The 19,746-nt window shown below is 43.5% G+C and overlaps 1 protein-coding gene across 3 annotated transcripts in view; it reads right to left on the bottom strand.

Moving 5' to 3' along the window:
- The window catches only part of ZBTB44 (zinc finger and BTB domain containing 44), a 53,667-nt gene extending 35,313 nt beyond the window's left edge, over positions 1-18,354 (bottom strand). The window contains exons 1-2 of one of the 3 annotated variants that reach the window (XM_075909636.2): positions 18,172-18,354; positions 394-985 (exon numbers count right to left, since the gene is read on the bottom strand). The gene's annotated coding sequence lies outside the window, so the exon portion shown is untranslated. The remainder of the gene's footprint in view (positions 1-393; positions 986-18,171) is intronic. The other 2 variants (XM_075909635.2, XM_075909637.2) reach the window with 2 other exon arrangements.
- Positions 18,355-19,746: the final 1,392 nt, after the last annotated feature.

Below are 19,746 nucleotides of genomic sequence, written 5' to 3'. Positions count from 1 at the left end.
TGCCACTCCAGGGCTGTCAGTCAGAGCCTTGCTGCCTCCCAACTAGGTGAGGGGAAAATGGGAAGGAGAGTGCAAGCCTAGGCTGTCTCTGGATGAGGAATTTGGGAGGGAAGAGGGGAAGAAGATCCTGAGGCCTGGCAGCGAGGTTATGGCTGTCCCCTTGGGTGGTGAAAATATTACTTGAAACAGGATTATATGAAGTGCAAGTAACACAAATGCATGCCTTTAAACATAGCTTTATTGGAAGTAGAGAAGGTAGACCAGCTGCCAAAATGTAACAAAAGACTATATCTGAAACTGAAAAAAGACAGTACACAGTGCACCTGGCATTGCCAAGAAAGCAATGCTTGCGGTAAGACTAACATTAGCTTCCAAATGTGAATTTTTTTATACCTCAATTAGCTACACAGGTTTTCCTATGGAACCTTAAATGCACATTCCCAACAAGGAAGCCTGGAGCTACTCTTCTTTGCAACTCCTTGGAGATAGTGGAGTACATCACTTCAGGGTGCTGATTCTCACTCCCTCTTCTCAGCACTGGCATGCACAGCTTATGGTTGAGATTTGCTCCAGCTGTTTAAAGTATCAACAGTCCTCTATTCTGGAGTTCATTATTACCTGGAGGTGAGAGAGAGGATGCAAGCAGAGCGCTTGAGGCCGAGAGAGCAGGATGGCTTGAGGGTTTCTTTGTAAGCACCTCAAATTCCCTGAAACTTGTGTCTCTGGAATTCCCCATCCTTTCAGATGTGAATGGAGGACAAACACATTCAGTTGTCAAACTGCTTGTCATCCTCTTTCGGCAACCTGAAGTCTCCCTTTTCTAAGCGCCAGCTGAGAAGTATACTAGCAGAGGTATGACCACCTCTGAAATTCAAGCAGCCTGCCACGCTTTGAATTGTTCTCCTGGCATGACGACTGAAAAACATGTCCAGTAAGGACATGGGTCTTCTTGATTCAAACCTGGGATGAGCAGCATTAAGAGGGCCTGTAGGAAGAGACAAAAGTCTACTGTCAGTGTCCACAGCAACATACCACCAATTCCTTTCAGCACAGGAAAGGGAAACACGCATCTCCACTTTTACATTGCAGTATAGAATTTCTCCAGGAGACATGGGTACCAACACAATAAGCTATAGCCTTCCCTTTAAGTTTCTCAAAGGCTATCAAGATATGGGAATTTGATCCTTAATGAAAATCTACTTTTTTAAAAGAGGAGAGGTGTCCAAGAATGTCACACGTGCAGAAAATCACAAATATGGATCACTTCCTCACAGTTCAGGCTGACACACAATATGTTGCAGATTTCTGAATGTGAAAGGCCCCAAGTTTTCCAGGCAACAAGAGAAAAGCCAAGAAGCTATACTACAGTGCCATTTTGGCATTTGAAGACATCTGCTGGATGCCTGGAAAGGTGACGTCAGCTGTGAAAAGGAGTGGGGTTGAAGGAGAAGCAGGTCATTCCTGTAGGCCTCAAGAAAAATGTGGAATATTGCAAAAAAAGGGAAAGTTTCTGATATTGTACCACAAGTGTGGATACTGCTTACGTCCATAAACAGATTAAGGTAGAGGGTCTGTAATATCTGCATTACTAACATAATTTAGCCTATATTCTCACTGCTCTGAGTGCACTTCATACTGCTATACAGGCAGTCCCCGGGTTACGTACAAGATAGGGACTGTAGGTTTGTTCTTAAGTTGAATTTGTATGTAAGTCGGAACTGGTACATATTGTAGGGGAAACTCTAGCCAAACATTTCTCCAGAGCTCAGTTTTATTCTCCCACACCTCACTTCCCTCAGTCCTTTATTCTCAAGCTGAGGTGTCTGCTGAGAAAAGCCACTCCACGTCTCCCTGGTCTGCTGGGGGGAAGCAGCTAGTGCGGGGTTGCCTCACCCCGTTTGTAAGTAGGGATCTGATGTAAGTCGGATTCATGTAACCCGGGGACTGCCTGTATTTCCTTTTAGCACATGATCCAAGCCAATCAGATAACCTGAGTGTGAACTCTAGTTTGAAAATAACTTGCATTGTCCAAGCACTACTCTGGAATGTCCAAATGCATCCGTGGAATAATCTGTACTTGTTTGCTTATTTGTAGAAGTGGGATGTCACACTGGGGTAAAAATGCCACCTGCAACTCCTGTGTTCTGGAAATCAGCTTGTATTACAGTATGGGTTCCCAGCCTAGGAGTGGAATGTCACAACCAGCACCCATACTTTATTGATGGCTAGATGAAAGAACACTGTTCCTTTGATACAATGGGGTAAGAAAGCAAAAGGCTTTCCATTGTTTTTAAGCAATAAAACCCTCTATCATAGTTTAGTTAGCTTTTCATTTTCCCCCTTGATTATCCACCACTTTGCCTGCGGTCTGTACCATGGCAACAGGCAGTCAAACAACAGTAGGGCATTCTTTCGTTGTTCAGCAACTGTGCCCCAGGAACCTCACCAGAGATGCCATAGGTAGGGAGGTTGGTGGGAAGGTGGTGGTCAGAGTCCTGCCAAGAGATCAGATTGCAATTGCGATGGAACCCATGACCATAGAGATGGATGGAAAATGTTGTGCCCAAATGGAGTTTTATGTGCCAATAATGGCTGCCTCCATAAAACCTCAAGAGTGTCCCCCCTCCCCAAGCCAAGTAAAGGAGTATAATAAATAAAAGTAACTTACCAGCCTTGTACTAAGGCAGAATTGCATAATGTAATTCATTTAATGAGAAAATGGAAAAAACATTGGTAGCACTTCTGGATTTACTTTTTTTTTTTTTTGGTCTTTTTGTCTTCTTGTAAGCCACCTTCATTCCCTTGATATGGCTTTCATTCTAGCTTAGGAAATTTCCACCTTGGCATGACGACTTAATCTCATTGTAAGCCTTATGGTGTCTGTTTAAAGAATCCTGCACTGCTGGTGCCTTGGCCCAGAAGACAGCCATAATTACAATGCCCATAATTGACATGCTCGAAGCATTGCGGGTCGCTAGATGCCAAGTATTATAGTTTTACAGTAGGTAGGTAACTAATTTACAGATGAAGCATGAAGCAGTTTGCTGATGAGTTGCCAAAAGAAGTTTGTTGCTGTGGAATCAGTCTACAACGGGAATGTATGTGACTAGTCAAGGAGATTTAAACAAGTAGCTAGTTTCTCGCCTCATGGACCCCTGAACAATGAAAGTTAGCTACTTGGCCAAAGAGGTCACTCCTGCAGTGCAAAGGGCCTAAGGAAGAATAATCTGACTTGTAAGTTGTAACACAAAATCAGTCTCCATCCACATGGACAGTTGCACAATAGAGCAGACATGAATGGCCATGGTCATAGTCAACCCTACCACAAACTCCAGTATGTGTAGAACAATTTCAAGTGTGAACTGGACACTTCAGTGATTTGTGTTTGGAAGCATGTTGTGCTAGAATACTACTAGAGGGAACACATGGTATTAAATACAACTATAGCTTCTAGTCTATGGAAAGATCTAAAACAAGTTTCAAGGAAGATCACATTTTAGGTACGCCAACTTTGTCACTTCTCCTTTCATTAAATTGCTCCAATTTTAAACTAGGTTGCAATTACAGCCAAACACTGCTGCCAAATCTGTTTGGTTCAAACTCTGTTCTGATGAAGACTAGCTGTTATCTCTATTCTCAAGTAAAAATTCCTAGGATGAAAGGGAGAAGAGTCAGAAATGTTCAACTGTCTCATTTTCATTAGACTCCGTCAGAAATCTTGCTGGTACTAATAGCACGAATTTCAGCCTTCAAAATAAGAAAAACTATAGTCCGAATTAGAGATGTTAAATTTCAATTAATCAGCTAATGAGCAATTGATGGAATTTCCATTGATTAATCGATAGGTGGGGGTGCTTGCCATCCTCCTGCGCCTCTCCATTTGAAATGTACAAGAGCTGGGGATTGGAGCGGATTCTCACTGCTGCTCTCCCTTTGAAATGTACAAGAGCTACCCGTGGCTGTCGCAGGTTTTCCTCTGTGCCTCTTCCTTCGAAACATTTCAAAGGGAGAAGAGCAGCAGTTGGACTGGCAGGAGCCGGACTGTTTCAATCCCCGCTCACGCTGTTTCCCCACTGCCCTCTGCTTCCTCTGCCCCCCATGGAGATGGTGCTGGGGGAACTGGCTTTTAAGCCGGCTCCCTCTAGCACTGGCTAGTGCCCCCCGCTGCCTCTCTCTGATAGAGGCAACAAGGTGGGGGGAGGAAGGAACAACTAGTTGAGTTCCTACTAGACTTCTGAATAAGCATTTGCTTATCAAATAGTAGGGATGTTAAATTGCGGGTAATTGACTAATCGACTTTTTGCATTGACTATTTGATAGGGTGTCTCCACCTTTCAAGTATAGAAACAGCCCTAGGGCTGTCGCTACACTTTAAAGGTGAAAGCACCACATGGAACCCAGGATCAGCTGGTCCCAGGCTCTGTGAAGTATCCCTTTCTTTCCCCCCCCCACTCCCTTTTTCTGCTTCTTTCTGATTCAGAGCGGGGGGGGGGGGGGAAGCAACTAGTTGACAAGCTTGTCAACCATCCAATAAGCAAATGCTTATTGGATAGTCGACTAGTCCTTCATACCCCTATCAGGTAGTCGACTAGTTGCTTACATCCTTAGTCCCAATCATTTCAAAACTATAGTACAATTTTTTGCTCTTTCAAACAACAGATATAACGTAAATATTACATCACATGTAACTGCAAGGATTTTGGCAAAATTAAGAAAGAATCCATGTGCTCAGAAAAACCACAAAACTGCAAGTAGTCTGATAAATTCCAGAAGCCAGTAAGAAATTTTTTCCACTGCAGTCAATTTAATTTATACACATCTAAAACCAAGTTTTTTGAAATAACAGTTAGCCCAAGAAAAGCTTTACAGTATTTACTTTGCACTAATGTGTAAGCATTCGTATTTTTAAAAACCCAACATTTACTGATAAATAAAATATTACACCTAACACACAACTATCCCAAACCTTCCAATCCACTTCGAACTTTCTCCAAATCTTAGCTCATCAGCACCAAGTAACAGTTTAATTAATTGCAAAAAGCCATATTATTTAAAATATTAAGGTTACACAGTTAGTTGGAAAATTAAAGTTAACATTCTTACTATGCGAATAGTATTGTTCTCATTTGAGAAACATGCAGATTAATAAGCCTATTTATTTTCATCATACACAATATACATGACCTACAATATACAGTATACAGTTTAACATTCATGTAAAGGAATATTTTCAAGTTAACTCTAGTTAAGAATAGGGATGTTAAAATATGTTTAACTGCTGAAAATTTCAGCAGTTACACATTTAGGATACATCTACATAGCAGCATTATTTCAGAATAACTGATGTTATTTCAAAATAAATTGCGTGTCTGCACAGCAAGCCATTATTTTGAAATAATTTCAAGATGGAGGACTTCTTACTCTAACACCTGTAACCCTCATTTCATAAGTAAGGAAAGTTGAAGGAAGAACACTCTTCCTTTGACTTCCTGCTGCGTAGACAGTGCCAAACACCAAATTAAGCTATTTTGACTTCAGCTACGCAATTGATGTAGCTAAAGTTATGTATCTTAATTCAACTTTGCCCTGCAGTGTACACGTGCCCTTACATGCGTGGGGGAGATGGGTCCCTGGGAGTCGGTGCGCACAGGGAGCCAGCTTTTCCCTGCCTCGTGCTGCTGCCGCCGATACTGATACAGACACAGTGGGGGCGGTGGGAGTGCATGTAACTATAAAGGTTAATCCATGAGCCCAGGCTCATCCGTTAACTTTGTACATGTTTACACTATCACATCCCTAGTTCTATATGCTATTTTAAAAAGAAAAATAGTTACATTTGTCCTTTTTTGCTTCTTTATGATGTATCACGAAGGTCTGAAAAAAAAAAGCCCATTACCATGTCCCTGTTTATGTTGGAAGTCTTCCGAGATTATAGAACAAAAGTGAAACTGGAGCAACTGAGAGCTGATCTAGAACAGAACTTTTAAAACTCAAGTAAACGGACAACTATTTAACTAGAATTAGTCAACACATTTGCCAGTCTGGATGCTCCTGGCACCTCCTCCCTTGGGGCCAGAAATGCGGACACCCTGTTGCACAGCCAGCGTGTCCGCTTGAGTCTTTCAATGCTCACCTCACCTCGCTGTTGAAGCATGTTCCCAGTGGAGGTCAGATTCAAAGGATCCCACCCCTGTGCCACATGTTGAGGCGCGCTTAAACCCAAACTGCACAGCGGGCCGCAAACAAACGGGCCGCATGTTGAGTAGCCCAGCTCTAGACTAACATTTACAAAAATATTTGCTAGTGAGTTTGCTATCAAATAACTCATCTGGAAACACACAGAGAGAATGGGACTATGCCACACTGTTTTGGGTTATTTGTTCTTTGTAGCTGAGGGCATTTGTTAACATCAGATTTGAACTACTGAATGATTTTGGGAGAAAGGCACTTGGATGCATCTACCCCTTCAGAGGCTTATTGAAAAAAAAGCTCTTTTGCTTATCAAAATTAACTTAACCTCTAAGTCAGCGTAAGTAAATGAATCATATTTGCATGTCCATACAATGAACGTTCTGTGTGTCAGCAGTGCACATCCTCACCAGGAACAACTGCCCATTTAATGGTCAGCGGGGGACACTGTGGAACAGCTTCTGGAAGGCAGCAACAAGTAGATATAAGCAAAGGAAAGTCTACATTGACACTGCCAACTTAATTATGTTGACCTAAGCTCTATACCTCCTGCAGAGGTGGAGTTAAATTGGTGTAGTGGGTGATTTATCTCAGTGGGAGCAACATTTAAGGTGTGAAGTTAGTTTACAGTAAAGTGTAGTGTAGTCTAGGCCTTTAACTTCCTTATTTTGCTGAAAGACCCATCTGATATTCTAAGAGGGGTTTTTTTTTGTGGGGGGAGGTGGGAGGGAGATTGTTTCTTTTTTTAAATAATTCTTTATAAATCATAAAGCAACACTCCCACGCCTCTCTCTCCTTCCCAACACTCCTCCAAAAAACTAAAGACAGATTTCTCTTCTATGCAAGGTCATTTCTAATAACACTTCAGTGATCCATGTTAGGCTTTGAAGTTCAGTCACGGAGATTCAACAGGTGGTGGTGAGTTTGCACCTTGCTGATACTATTATGTGGCTTGACCAGCAGAACCAGACTGGAAGATGCAAACATCTGGGCAACATCTGTTGAGCAGTACATACAATTCTATCAGAATTCCCTATTTACCACATTTTTCAGCATGGGTGAATTCTGTGGGAACTATTATCCAGTCGTAAATTACTGATTTATGTAAGACATGCATGTTTTCCTAACAACTGAATACCCAGCATTTGCCTTTGTTTTACAAGATACACAATACTGTTTTGATTTCTATATCCTTTGCAAACTTATTTCCAACACATAATACTGCAGGTTTTTTCTTTAATTGTGAGTTAATATAGTTTAATATAAAACTAAAGTAACACTTGCAAATTAATAAGAGCCAATCACAGTAATTTCTATGTTTTCCATTTAAGTAGTGTGTAACATTTAGAATGTGGAAAAGAGGGTCAACATTTTCCTCAATCCATTTCAAATATTGGGGCACAAATAGTAGACTTGTCACATCTTGGTGAACCAAGAGGAAATTCGAATACTTTGTTTAAACCTTCATTAGATAAAATGTAACTGCTCTCACTAATCTTTTTTGACAAATATACAAAAGCCCCAATTTTTTGATCAAGTCTAACAGTCTACTACTGTCTCCTAATTATATGCAAAAAATCTACCATGAAATTCCTATATTTTTGATTTCATATCTTCGTAAATCATGCACTTATTTATCTACCAACAACTTCCTTGAAATTCTGGCACAAGTATCTGCTCAGCATTTTCAGAGTGTAGAATAACAAATGAGCGACCTAGGTTAGTGAGCGGGACACATGAGTGGCCTCCATTTCAATGAGCCACAAGATTGTCTTCTAGGACAGTGGTCTCCAACCTTTTTTAGCACGAGATCGCTTTTTGAATTGAAGTGCAGTCCAAGATCTACCTCAAATATAAACACCCTTGCCCTGCCCCTTCTGAGGCCCCACCCCTGCTTGCTCTACCCTCCCTCATCCTCATTCACTTTCACCAGACTGGGGCAGAGGATTGGGGTGCAGGCTCTTGGATTAAGGGATCCGTAGTGTGAGAGGGGCAAAGCTGCACTTGTAACAGGCAGTTGGGATGTAGGTGGTGTTCTAGGTGCAGCCTCTGGGACTGTTTGGATGCAGGGGTGCTCGGGGCTTAATGTGCAGGACGGGGGTCATGAGTGGGGTAGGAGTTCAGGATGTGGGCTCCAGCTGGGCACTGCTTACCTCAGGTGGCTCCTGGTTGGTGATGCAGTGGGGCTAATGCAGCCTCACTCCTGCCCTGGCCCACTCTCTAAAGCAGTCAGCAAACTCCATCCCAAGTCCTGTTTCGCACCCCCTCTGTGCTTTATGGAGATAGGATACAGAGTGGGAGGGGGCATCTTGACATCAGCACCCCTCTTCTCCCTCCCCTGCCCAGAAAGTAGGAGGGTCCCCGGGTGAGGGGCATCTCCGAGGCATAGAGCAGAAGGTGTGCAGCGATAGGGGCAGCTCAAGTATTTGCACTTGATAGCCTCTTGGCCAAACCAGTCAGGATCACCTGCCAGAGGCTCCAAGATCTACTAGCAGATCCCAATCTGCTGGTTGGTGACCACTGTTCTAGGACATAGTAGTCTTGCTAACTATGTTTGCGTACCTAAAATTTGTGGGGTTAACAACTGAACCATAGCAGCACTATGCATGAAGAGGGAGTGCCTGGCTTCTACACTCAATGCTGTGTGTAGTCAGCATGCACTGGATGTTATATACCCTTGCTTTATGTGAGTGTCACTTAAGTAATACCAGCAGGAAAAACCTATGCGGACAGAAATCAGTAGAATCTGGCAACTCTGCGAGTAACAGTAAACAAAATATCTTGCAGACCATACACGGAATCCCAATGGGCTGCATATGGCCCGCAGGCTTCCCACCACTGATGCAGAATATTACCAAGCACTACTTGAAAAACAACCTTTAGATGTAACATGTTGCCTTCCAGAAGTTGTATTGCCAAAATAAAGAATGGGTCCTGGGGTATGGCCTGTAAGCGGTCTTATGACCCAGCACTTCTTTCATGGGGAATTTACTTGACCCACTATCAACAACTGTTATAATCTTTTTCAGTAAGGCGATATCTAGACTAGGAAAATAGGTTGTTTAAAAATGTTTTAACCCGTTTTCCTAACCTCCCCAAATACCTGACCACAACCATCAAGCACGTTTATAAATGTGTTAAATTCTGTTGTTTCAGAGTATCTCCTTGTGTAAAGGAGGCCAAAGAAAATGCACTTTGATATACAGGAGAACAGTAGAAATGTATTTGACAGCTGTGTAATCTGAGTAAACAAACTGAATACATGTTTTCGCCTTTAATCTTTCAGTTATAGTAATCTGGCAAAATCTGTTTCCAAACATCAAATGCTTGAGTGCTGCAACTTCCCAGGCATTGAAGTTTTTAGAGTGAGAATTTAGATGAGATGGTGTGATCATGTACTCTGTATGTCTGACAGCAGAACAACAAAGGCTATCTTATAGGCAGAACTGAACACAATCTGCAGTCTTGCAATGTTGATCTTAACACCCAAGAACACTTAACATATGTCAAAAGTGATAGGCAGCACCTCTACCACATCAGAAAGATTGACAGCTCACAACTGCTGCAACCAAGAAGAGAGGCATAATGCTGAAAGCAGCACACTTTCATCTACAATTGTCTTCCCTCTGGCGCTTGTGGATGGGGATGCAAGTCCAAAGTTGGTTTTTCGTCCCCTCTTAGGACCCACAATAAGTAACTGTAGCTCACTGTCAAACTCAATGGGAAACTCAATCAGGACTAGGGATATAAAATCCCATTTCATTGGTTAACTTGTTAAACATACTGTTTAAATGGTTAACTGATTAAAGGGGAGGGTGAGAGGAAAGGTCACTCAAGTCTGGTTAGGACAGCCCGCCCACCTCCAGCCCAGTCAGAACAGCCCCTGCCTGCGGGACATCCAGGACCACCAGAGCCAGAGACTTTTCCACCCCTGCCTGCAGCAGGCCAGGGCATCCGCAACAGGCAGGGAGCTGCTCCAGTCCCCACCAGTAAACCTTAACTGGTAAGCTTCACCAGGCAACTGGTAAGACATTCATACCCCTAATAAGGACAGCAATCTCACTTTTGCTATTTAGAACAGTAGCTAAGCAATTTTTAAAGAAGTAGTGTAATTTGAGATCCTAACAGTATCTGAACAGTAACTGATTAAAAGTCTTATTTTATAATGAATTTGGTAACTGCGGTAAAATAAACTGCAACTAGCATTTAAAAATTTGCTACGTGAGGGAACCAGTTGACTCTCCATCAAATAACTAGCAAAGTTTCATGGCTCTGCAATTCTTGCACAAAAACAGTAACATGCAAAGTGTAGTTGCTGACCTACCAGAATATGAATTAAAAACAGAATTGTTTCACTTGGTCTCAAAGCACTTAAAGGGACCGCACCCATTAAAAACATGTAAACATTTACTATAATCACCTAATAATACACAATTTACTCTTTGTTATTTATGAATCGGTGAAGCCAGTTCGTCTTTGGGCTTGGGTTTGATTTAAAAGCTTGCATTTATGTCTGGACCACATTAAGTTGATAATTGTGCTTTTGAAGGGCACTACACAAGACTGGCATGTAAAACAAACCTGCCCAATTTTTTCTAGATGTAGAACTTATCTCTCATATAAGCTTGTCAATTATCTGAACACAAATAATAGTAAGTAATCCCTAGATCATGATCAGAAACAATTACAACAGAGTTATTAGGATCAAAGTTTGATCTTTGTGCCCACCCACTCTCCCTATCTCCACTACACTCTTATAGCAAATAATGCACTGTTCACAGCACCATCTGAAACCTGAAGATGGTATTAAAAATGAGTCCTGCAATAGCAATTTGCAAATAGAATGAAGCAAAAAATAAAATAACAAAATAAATACTTTAACTTCTTATGGTACAACAAGCCATTGTGAGTAATGATATTAACCTCTGGCACCTATTACATGGAAGTCACCACGTACTGAAGCTATAAAAACTTTCAAAGAGCTAATTTTAGAAGCGCCACAAGAATAACTAGTATAAAAATTCAAATGTACCTGAGTAAACTCTACCCCAATTTAAAAAGTTATTTGTGTAAAGGAAAACTGAAGCAAAGTGGGAGGCTTAATGTGCTTATTTACATGCCAACAGACAATTATAGTACTGCTCACAACGATTTATACAAACACTAGTATTTAAGCTCAGAGGAGAAATTAAAAAAAAAAAAAACCTTGTGAATGCTTGCATATGTTTAAATTTTAAAAGATGTCTACTTATAGAACAAAAGTTCTGTCCCACTTAAACAAATCATATGCAACTACCAAATTCAGTAGAATCTCACTTATTCAAATCAATCCAACCTGAAACCTCTATTTGCAAAAAAAAAAAAAAAAAAAAACACGTCACATCCCCTTGGTTTGCAAACAAGGTAATAGAAGTTCTATGAGAGAAAGGTGGAAGTTACACTTTGAAAAATCAATTCCTTCTTCACTTCTAAGAAAACAGAGCCTCGCTTCTTCAGCGGGTTCCTTAAAGATCCTGAAACTATAGAACTGTAGAACCGGAATTCTCCCCCATTCCGGTCTCTGACTTCATTCCTGTCACCCAAAACTCTGACAATCTATCCCATAATTTTACAGCGATATACGACATATACAATAACAATTGTGATAGGTAGGATTGGTTTGACATACCTTCTTCATACAAAGCTCACTTATAAACAAATTTTCTTTTATAACAATTGATAACTCTCCTTCTGTAACTTCCATACCAGGTTACTGGGAAAAAGTTATACCATATTGAATGAAAAAGTGTGACCTACCATGATTGGGTTTTTAAATGAACTTTGAAGAAGAATGGAGCTCAGACCCCCTGCAGACAGTGGCTGCTGCTGCGGACCAGACTCCATCCACGGGGAGCCTGGACCGCTGTGGACACAGCCTGCCTCATGGCAGCCTCCCCTAGCCCCTCCGCTCCTCCCCATGCTGCTGCCTCTAATTGGCAGCAGTGCAGGCGGGGATAGGTAGCACTATGGAGCTGGTGCTGGGGGGAAACCAGCTTTTAAGCCAGCTTCCCCCAGCACTGGCTCCTGCCTGCCTCATCTCGCTGCTTCTGTAGGATGCAGCAAGGGAGGGGGAGGTGAAGGGGCAAAGGGTCTGCAAAGGTGGAACATGCAAAGAGCCTGCTAGAAAACTGGCTTCCCACTCGTATGAGCACCAGCCTGCTCCCTCACCCTCCGTGCTGTTGTCTCTATCAGAGGCCACAATGCAGGTGGGGGCATGTGAGTGGGAAAACAGGTGGATCCAGTGCTTGTTGGGATCCTGATTAAACCCAGCTCCTCCTGGGCATTAGCTCCCGCTGCTTCCCACCTGCTGCCTCTGATACAGAGGCAGCAAAGGGAGGGGGAAGTGCATTTAACTGTCAAGATTAACCAATAAGCCAATCAGTCTATCACGTAGTCAACTACATGTTGACATCCCTAAAATGTATCCTTCTCACCCACTAATGCACACAGACATATTAATACCAAAGTTAAAGAGAAATCAGCAGTAATAAGAAACAAAATATATTTGTGCTAGGGCTCAAGGAGAGAGGCCAAGTCACACATGCAAAATCCTAAACAAGAGAACAGGAATCAGCTGCTCAATATACAGACCAGACAGCATGGACTGGAACACAGTTCTGTTTCAGTAGGAGTTTCTTTTTGTTTCACTTAATGAACCAGTTACCTGAACAAAGCAAAATGCCTAGGAGGAACTCTGTCCTTGGCACTGGAAAGCAAAGAGTGCTCTGGTTTGTCAGCATAGGCAAAGTAGAAGAAAAAGCAACACCAAGTTTGCCACACTTCTGCCTTGTGTGACTGAGCCTGGAAGTACCCTCTCAATGGATAAGATGACAGTCAGTCTCCCCATGGCCATTCAGTCCTAGGCTTCTCTGACATTGCTACTAAACTTGCCAATTAGTGTGCTTTTATTGTGACATCGGTACTTACACATTAGAAGTTGGATTCTGTATCATTGAAAGGACCCTGATTTTCTTCTAAACCTTTGCAAAGTGCTATAAAGAATAAGTTACTATGTAAATATAATAAACACTTAAAAGTCATACGCCATCAACAACTTCTCTGCCGTTACTAATATGGGCTGGACTGAAACCCGATACCTAGCAGGGGAAAAAAAAAGCCTGTATGGAGCCCATTACCATCTTTGAGCCCTCTAGTCCCCTGAGGTACATTACTTCAATGCTATCAAGAATGTTTCCCAAAAGACTTGCTCCTGGCAAAAGCCCCAGTCATTTTAAGAAGTCTTCCTGTAAAGCTATTTCTATATATAATATCCAGATATATAATATGCTAGATAATATGCCATCTACTTCATAAGTGCCATCATCAGACAAGTTTAGCAGCCTGAAATCTTCTTCAATATCCACAAACTTTCCACTAAAACTGCTCTTAATACAAATGAATGGAAGTTGCACTTCTGCATGCAAGACATTGTACTCAGTAATTACACTGTCAATACAGATACGCTATCAGAGAAAAAAAAATCCATTTAGTAAGATGTTTGTGCTTTAGAGAGCTTGCCTTTATTCATTCCTCTGGAATAAAATGAATGAAACAGTCTTCTGTGAACAATGGAATAGGTATTTTAACTTTTCATCTGCACAATTTGATTTATTTAAATTTAAATAAAACTCACGATTTAGCTCAAGCAGACTTTTCTTTCTAATACACATTACAAACAATCTGACTGTAAACACAATATAGTTTAAGAGGCTCTCTCTTCCGTTCTGATTACCTGGAAGAAGGAATGCTGTTAAACCTTCAGAATTATTTTGTGCTGTTTTCTCTACTGGTATGAAAGCCATTTACATTTTTGTAATGTAATGTACATCTTTTCAGTGGTCGACTGAAAACTGGTCCACTTTTATGCTCTTGTGACCTGGCAGCACTAAGCATTTGTTTTCTATGAGCTCATTATGAGTAACAATTTTACGGAACATACACAGCAGGGCTAATGTCAAATTAAGCTACACAACTTCAGCTATGGCAATTGTGTAGCTTAAGTTGAAACAGCTTAATTTGCTTCTGGTGCTGTCTACACAGCAGGAAGTTGAAGGAAGAACACCCTTACTCCTTGTGAAATGATTACCATGAGTCGGAGTAAAGAAATCCTCCAGCTCACCACTATTTCAAAATAAAGGCTTGCTACGTAGACATACATTCTATTATTTTGGAATAAGAAGTTAAAGAGTGGACTCCCATGGAGTTTAGTCAGGAACAAAGCCCAGATTTTTAAATGTATTTAAGAACTGCTGTGCTCTGCATCACAATCTATAACTGATTTAGGAGCCAAAATATTTTTCAGAAGTGATTCAGGCACTTAGCAAAACCTGACTGATGGAATTTAGGCTACACTTGGCATAGCCTAAATACCTTTAAAAAAGTCTCTGATGCACAGAGGTTTCAACTCCATTCATATTCAAAAGAGTATATGTTTTTAAAAAAACATTTCGTTATTTCCAAATATAATTGTCGAATTACTTATGCTTGACAGAACTGAAGTGACATTAGAAAGCAAGCCAACCTCACTGTCTTCCTCCCAATTTTACATGATACTGATAAAAAAAATTCAGAGAAATAAGTTATTTTTAAGATGCTGTCCCTTTAAAATACAAATTACACTAACATTTAAAGTAATGTAGACTGTAAAAGCACAGTTCAACTACATCATTTCATTTAAAAATCTGTATGCGCTTTAAAAACTCTGAAAACTTTAATGCTTCAAGTCAGGCTGACTGCAAAGGCTGCATTATTTAGGATAACTTCTTGCAATGGACAAGACAGAAATATGTCACTTCATGGTCATGTTCAGAAAGTATTAAGCATCACAGCTGTTCGATAACAATTAGTTTGGAATCCCACCACCCCATCAGTCTATTGTCAATTTCTTTCATGCCTGACCTTTTGAAGTTGTGATGTGTGAGGATGTGTAGAGCAATTAGCTACTTGTGCAGGGACATTTTTTTGCTTTACTCCAAGTCCAGGTACTAGGATGAGGGATACCACAAATATTTCTAACAAACACATTATACACCATTTAGCATAGCAGGAAAGCTAACAAAAATAAGTCTCAATATATTGTGATGAATAAATACTCTAAGCCATTTTTCAGAAAAAGGTTTGCTACACACCTGATGGGTTTCAAAGATAATCTAAAAGCTACAATGCTTTAAAAGAAAAAAGGAAAGGTCTAAAATTTGTAAAAAAGCCACAGACACTCACAAAATGCTTATTTTTGGTCATTCAAGGTCATGGATTATAATTGAGGCTCATTAATTGAATCCATCACCATTACTTAAAAGGCTGGTTCTTCCTCATCTGAGACTTGCAAGCATCCCCCTTTGATTCCAGTACTGTAGTTCTCTCATCAAAACCAGTCTTTAAAAACATGCCATTTCCTTTATAGCCCAGAATACAAGTTCTCTCAGCGCTTCCTTTTTGCACCCCGAGACTGAATTCTTTGGTTTACATACAATTCTTGTATACCACTGTTTTACTATAATTGCTCCCATTTTCTATTTTTTCATTTGAAAGGGTTAATAGATTTAATTTTTTATTTACTACCAGGACTTCTCAACAGCTGAATTAGCATATAATGAAACACTCATGGATTGTTACAGAATTAATCTGATTTACTAAGAACACACAGCAAAGATGCTACTGGACAGCACAATGTCAAAAATATCAGTATGAGGAGAAATAGTCCCAAAGCCCTCTTTTTCACCAACTACACAATCTATTAACAGAACAGACACAGCAGTAACGTCTATTATTAATTGTGTAATAGGGACATCATACAGCAAAGGCTGTTCATAAGAAGATACCAAAGGGAAAAAAAACTCCTTAACCAAAATATTCACAGGATGTGTCATACTGGATCAGATATTTTATCCCTGGCAATACTGAAGATTCAGAAGATTGCCAAGATTCCCACAAATGGATTTGGCTGTGTGAAATGCTCTACATAGTAGAAAGTGAGTCAAAAAATTTTCTGACCCATCTAACAAACATCTGACCGGACCTTTATCTTAGCACACATTACACATGCCACAAAATTACCCTCAAAACGAGCCACAGTATGTGATTCAACCTCTTGTGGCAACACACGATGCATGGAGCTCTTTTCACAAATTCTTTCATTTTCATCTTGTGTGACAAGAGTATAGAGGAGTATTAACTGATTATTCTCATAGAGCATCTATAAAACTCATGCAAGGGACATTCTCTCTCTTTGTAAACCGGAACTTCTGTGTCAAGTTCAGTAAGCAAATTAGGGAAATCACCAACATGCCAAAGAAACAAAAATTCTCTCTATTGTATCCTCTGTGCATTTCCCACTTGGGGAGAATCAGCATGGGAGTGGAAATCCGTCTAGTAAGGGATTACCTACATGCAGTTTTTCCACCAATTTAAAATATGGGAATAGAAATGAAGATTGTTAAATTGCTGTAACCCCTTACTGTGGTCAGTTATATCCCTATGGACAGTATTTATATCAGAATGAGAGAACAAGTTATACCAATATAAATACCTGTACTGATATAATTGTATCACTTTTTAAACTATATTACTTTCTAAGCACCTACATATAAGCTGGTGCAAAAACTGTGGGCCAGCTCTGTGTGCTGGGCTCTCTCTGCCTCTCTCTAACAGACTATCCTGTGAGTGTGCACATCCTGCCATGCTGGGATCACCTAAGCTCAATGTGTCATTTTGAGGCACCACAAGTGTGTATGACACATAACAGGCAAATAATGCAAAGCTGTTGCCAGAGACAGCTACCAACCCCTATTGGCTGTGAGGAGCAACCTCCTGGGATGGGAGTAGCAGTCACCCTTGGGGAAGGGTGGAAACGAATCCCCACCAACCAACGGGAGGAGAGGGATAGGTAGATGCCAGGTGAAGGGATGATGGGAACAGGAAGGCTGGGGAAGGGGGAAGAAAACAAGAGACCAGACCAGGGTTTGGAACAGAGGAAATAGGGAGGTCTCAAGCACTGTGGAAAAGGGTAGATGTGGGGGGAGGGTGTGTGTGGATGAATGGGGAAGAAGAAGTGCTATGCTTCAGGAGAGGGGAGTAGGCTGCGTGTCCTGAAGAGGAAGGATGGGGGGAGAACACCTATAGAGCATGTGTGTTGGGGGTAATAAATGCCAGGCAGGATGGGAAGGAGGCAAGGTCTGGAGACAGAGAGAAGAGGATAACCTCTAGAGTAGAGATAGGAGGCATCAGGTCGACTGTGGGAGTAAAATCCCAGGGGAGAAGGGGGCTCTGGGGTGCGTGGGGGGGAGGGGAGAATCCAGGAGGGACGCTGAGGGATAGTGTTTAGGAAAGTAAGGAGCCACTGGGTGGCCAGTACCTGGGGGAACATGGGAGGGGTGTTCTCAGGGGTGCATGGAGGAGTGGCACTTGGGGGGCTGCTATACAGGGGCGCGATGCAAGCGGCACTTGGGGATGACTGCCAGTAGAACAGAAGTTATTTGGGGATGGCTAATGCCCCGAACTGGGAGATTAGAGGAGTTCTTGGGGGTAGGGTGCCGGGGGGGCTGCACTCACGGGGGGGGGGGGGGGGAGGGGTGTCACACCCTCAGAGCTGTGGGGGGGGGGGAGATGCCAGGGCTGGGCACAGGGGGGCTGCTCTCGCGGGGTGTGTACGCGCAGCCTGGGAGGATCGCAGGGGGATCGCACGCACGCTGGGGGGGGGGTCGCACCCTAGGGAGCACAGGGCTATGGGGGGGTCGCTCTCGCGGGGGGTGTCGCTCGCGGGGGGGGGGGCGCGCTCGCGGGGGGGGGGGGGCGCAGGGCGGGGGGTCGCTCTCAGGGGGGCGCTCTCGCGGGGGGGCGCAGGGCGGGGGGGGCGCTCTCGCGGGGGGGGGGTTCTCGGGGGGGCGCTCTGGGGGGGGCGCAGGGCGGGGGGGGCTCTCGGGGGGCGGGGCCCGGCTCTGTTACCTGCAGTCGCTGGGCCCGGCCCCGGGCCGCGCGGAGGCCGAGCCCCTATCTGGGCCCGCGCGGGGCCATGGCGGCGGGGGGGGCGGCGCGCGCGGCCTGTCCGGGGGGGGGGCAGGGCACGCGGGGCCCAGGCGCTCGAGCTCCGCGCTCCTGCCTGGCCGGGCACTTTGTTTGTGTCCCACAATGCACCGCGGCCGGGCGGGCGGAGGGGGGGGGAGAGAGAGAGAGAGAGAGAGACGCCTGCCACGCGCAGGCGCAGGGCGAGGCTCACCCCGGGCTGCACGCGCAGCAGCCCGGCCGTGCAGGCACCGTCCCTCCTCCAGCGCGGCTAGTGCAGCCCGGTGCTCCGGCGCGTGGCCCCGGCATCCGCCGCACAGTTCCCAGCCTGCAGCCTCACTGGCATTTCCAGCTGCCGCTCCCAGCCCCTCAAACGGCCTCCCCCGACTGCTGCAAACCCCCCAACGCTTCCAGCCGGCTTGGTGCTCAGGAATGTCGGGTTGCTGTGCAGGAGCGCGATGTGCCATTTCTATTTACACCCCCTCCCACACACACACACACAGGTCAGCTCTGAACTTGGGCATTATGGATCCCAGAGATAAGCCAACAGCGGCTCTTGGGAAGTGTAGCCACTAACTGCTCCTTGGAGAGCCCTGTTTCTTCCCAGCCCTGGGGACACTGTTTCCTCATAGGGTGCTCGGGGGTCTCAGAATACCAGATCAGGAGGCTTGCAGCTGCTCAGGGCATACAAAGCAAGTGAGGGAAATCTTGCCCATTCTGAGCCTGGTGCATATTCACACAAGGACCAGGTCACCATCTCTCTTTCAGAACTGTACACTGTGTCCAAGTTGCCCCTGGTAGTACAGAAAATGACAACCCTGCTTAGAATGAGAGGTGTCTTTCAGAATGTGGGAGTAGCAGATTAGAGCAGTGGTTCCCATAATACAAGAACTAGGGGGAACCAAATGAAATCAATAGGTAGCAGGTTTAAAACAAACCAAAGGAAGTTTTTCTTCACATAGCGCACAGTCAACCAGTGGAACTCCTTGCCAGAGGATATTGTGAAGACCAGGACTCTAACAGGGTTCAAAAAAAAGCTAGATAGATTCATGGAGGATAGGTCCATTGATGGCTATTAGCGAGGTGTCTCTAGCCTCTGTTTGTTAGGAGCTGGGAATGGGTGACAAGAGGGATCACTTGATCTTGGGCGGAATCACCTGTTTTGTTCATTCCCTCTGGGGCATCTGGCATTGGCCACTGTCAGCAGACAGGACACTGGGCTAGATGGTTCTTTGGTCTGACCCAGTCTGGCCGTGCTTACTTTAGCCAGTACACATGCCATGCGGTGAAGCACCCTGTGGTCTCTCCCGATCTGGATTTAAGAAAGCACCTTCCTGTCGTCTTGCATGTGAAATTATTTTCGGGTAGCGCCCTTTCCTCCCCCACAAGAAGTCATCCTGGGTGGCTGCATATTTGATCCATCCGGGTCAAATCTTGAATTAATCCCTCCCTGTAACTTGGTCCACATCAGGAATGTGAACGTGTAACATGTACCCAATCTTTTTAAGCATGAGATCA

Source organism: Pelodiscus sinensis, chromosome 25 (genome assembly GCF_052426305.1).
Source record: "Pelodiscus sinensis isolate ZL-2025 chromosome 25, ASM5242630v1, whole genome shotgun sequence".
Taxonomy (NCBI): Eukaryota; Metazoa; Chordata; order Testudines; family Trionychidae; genus Pelodiscus; species Pelodiscus sinensis.
This window is presented reverse-complemented; position numbering and strand designations above follow the sequence as displayed.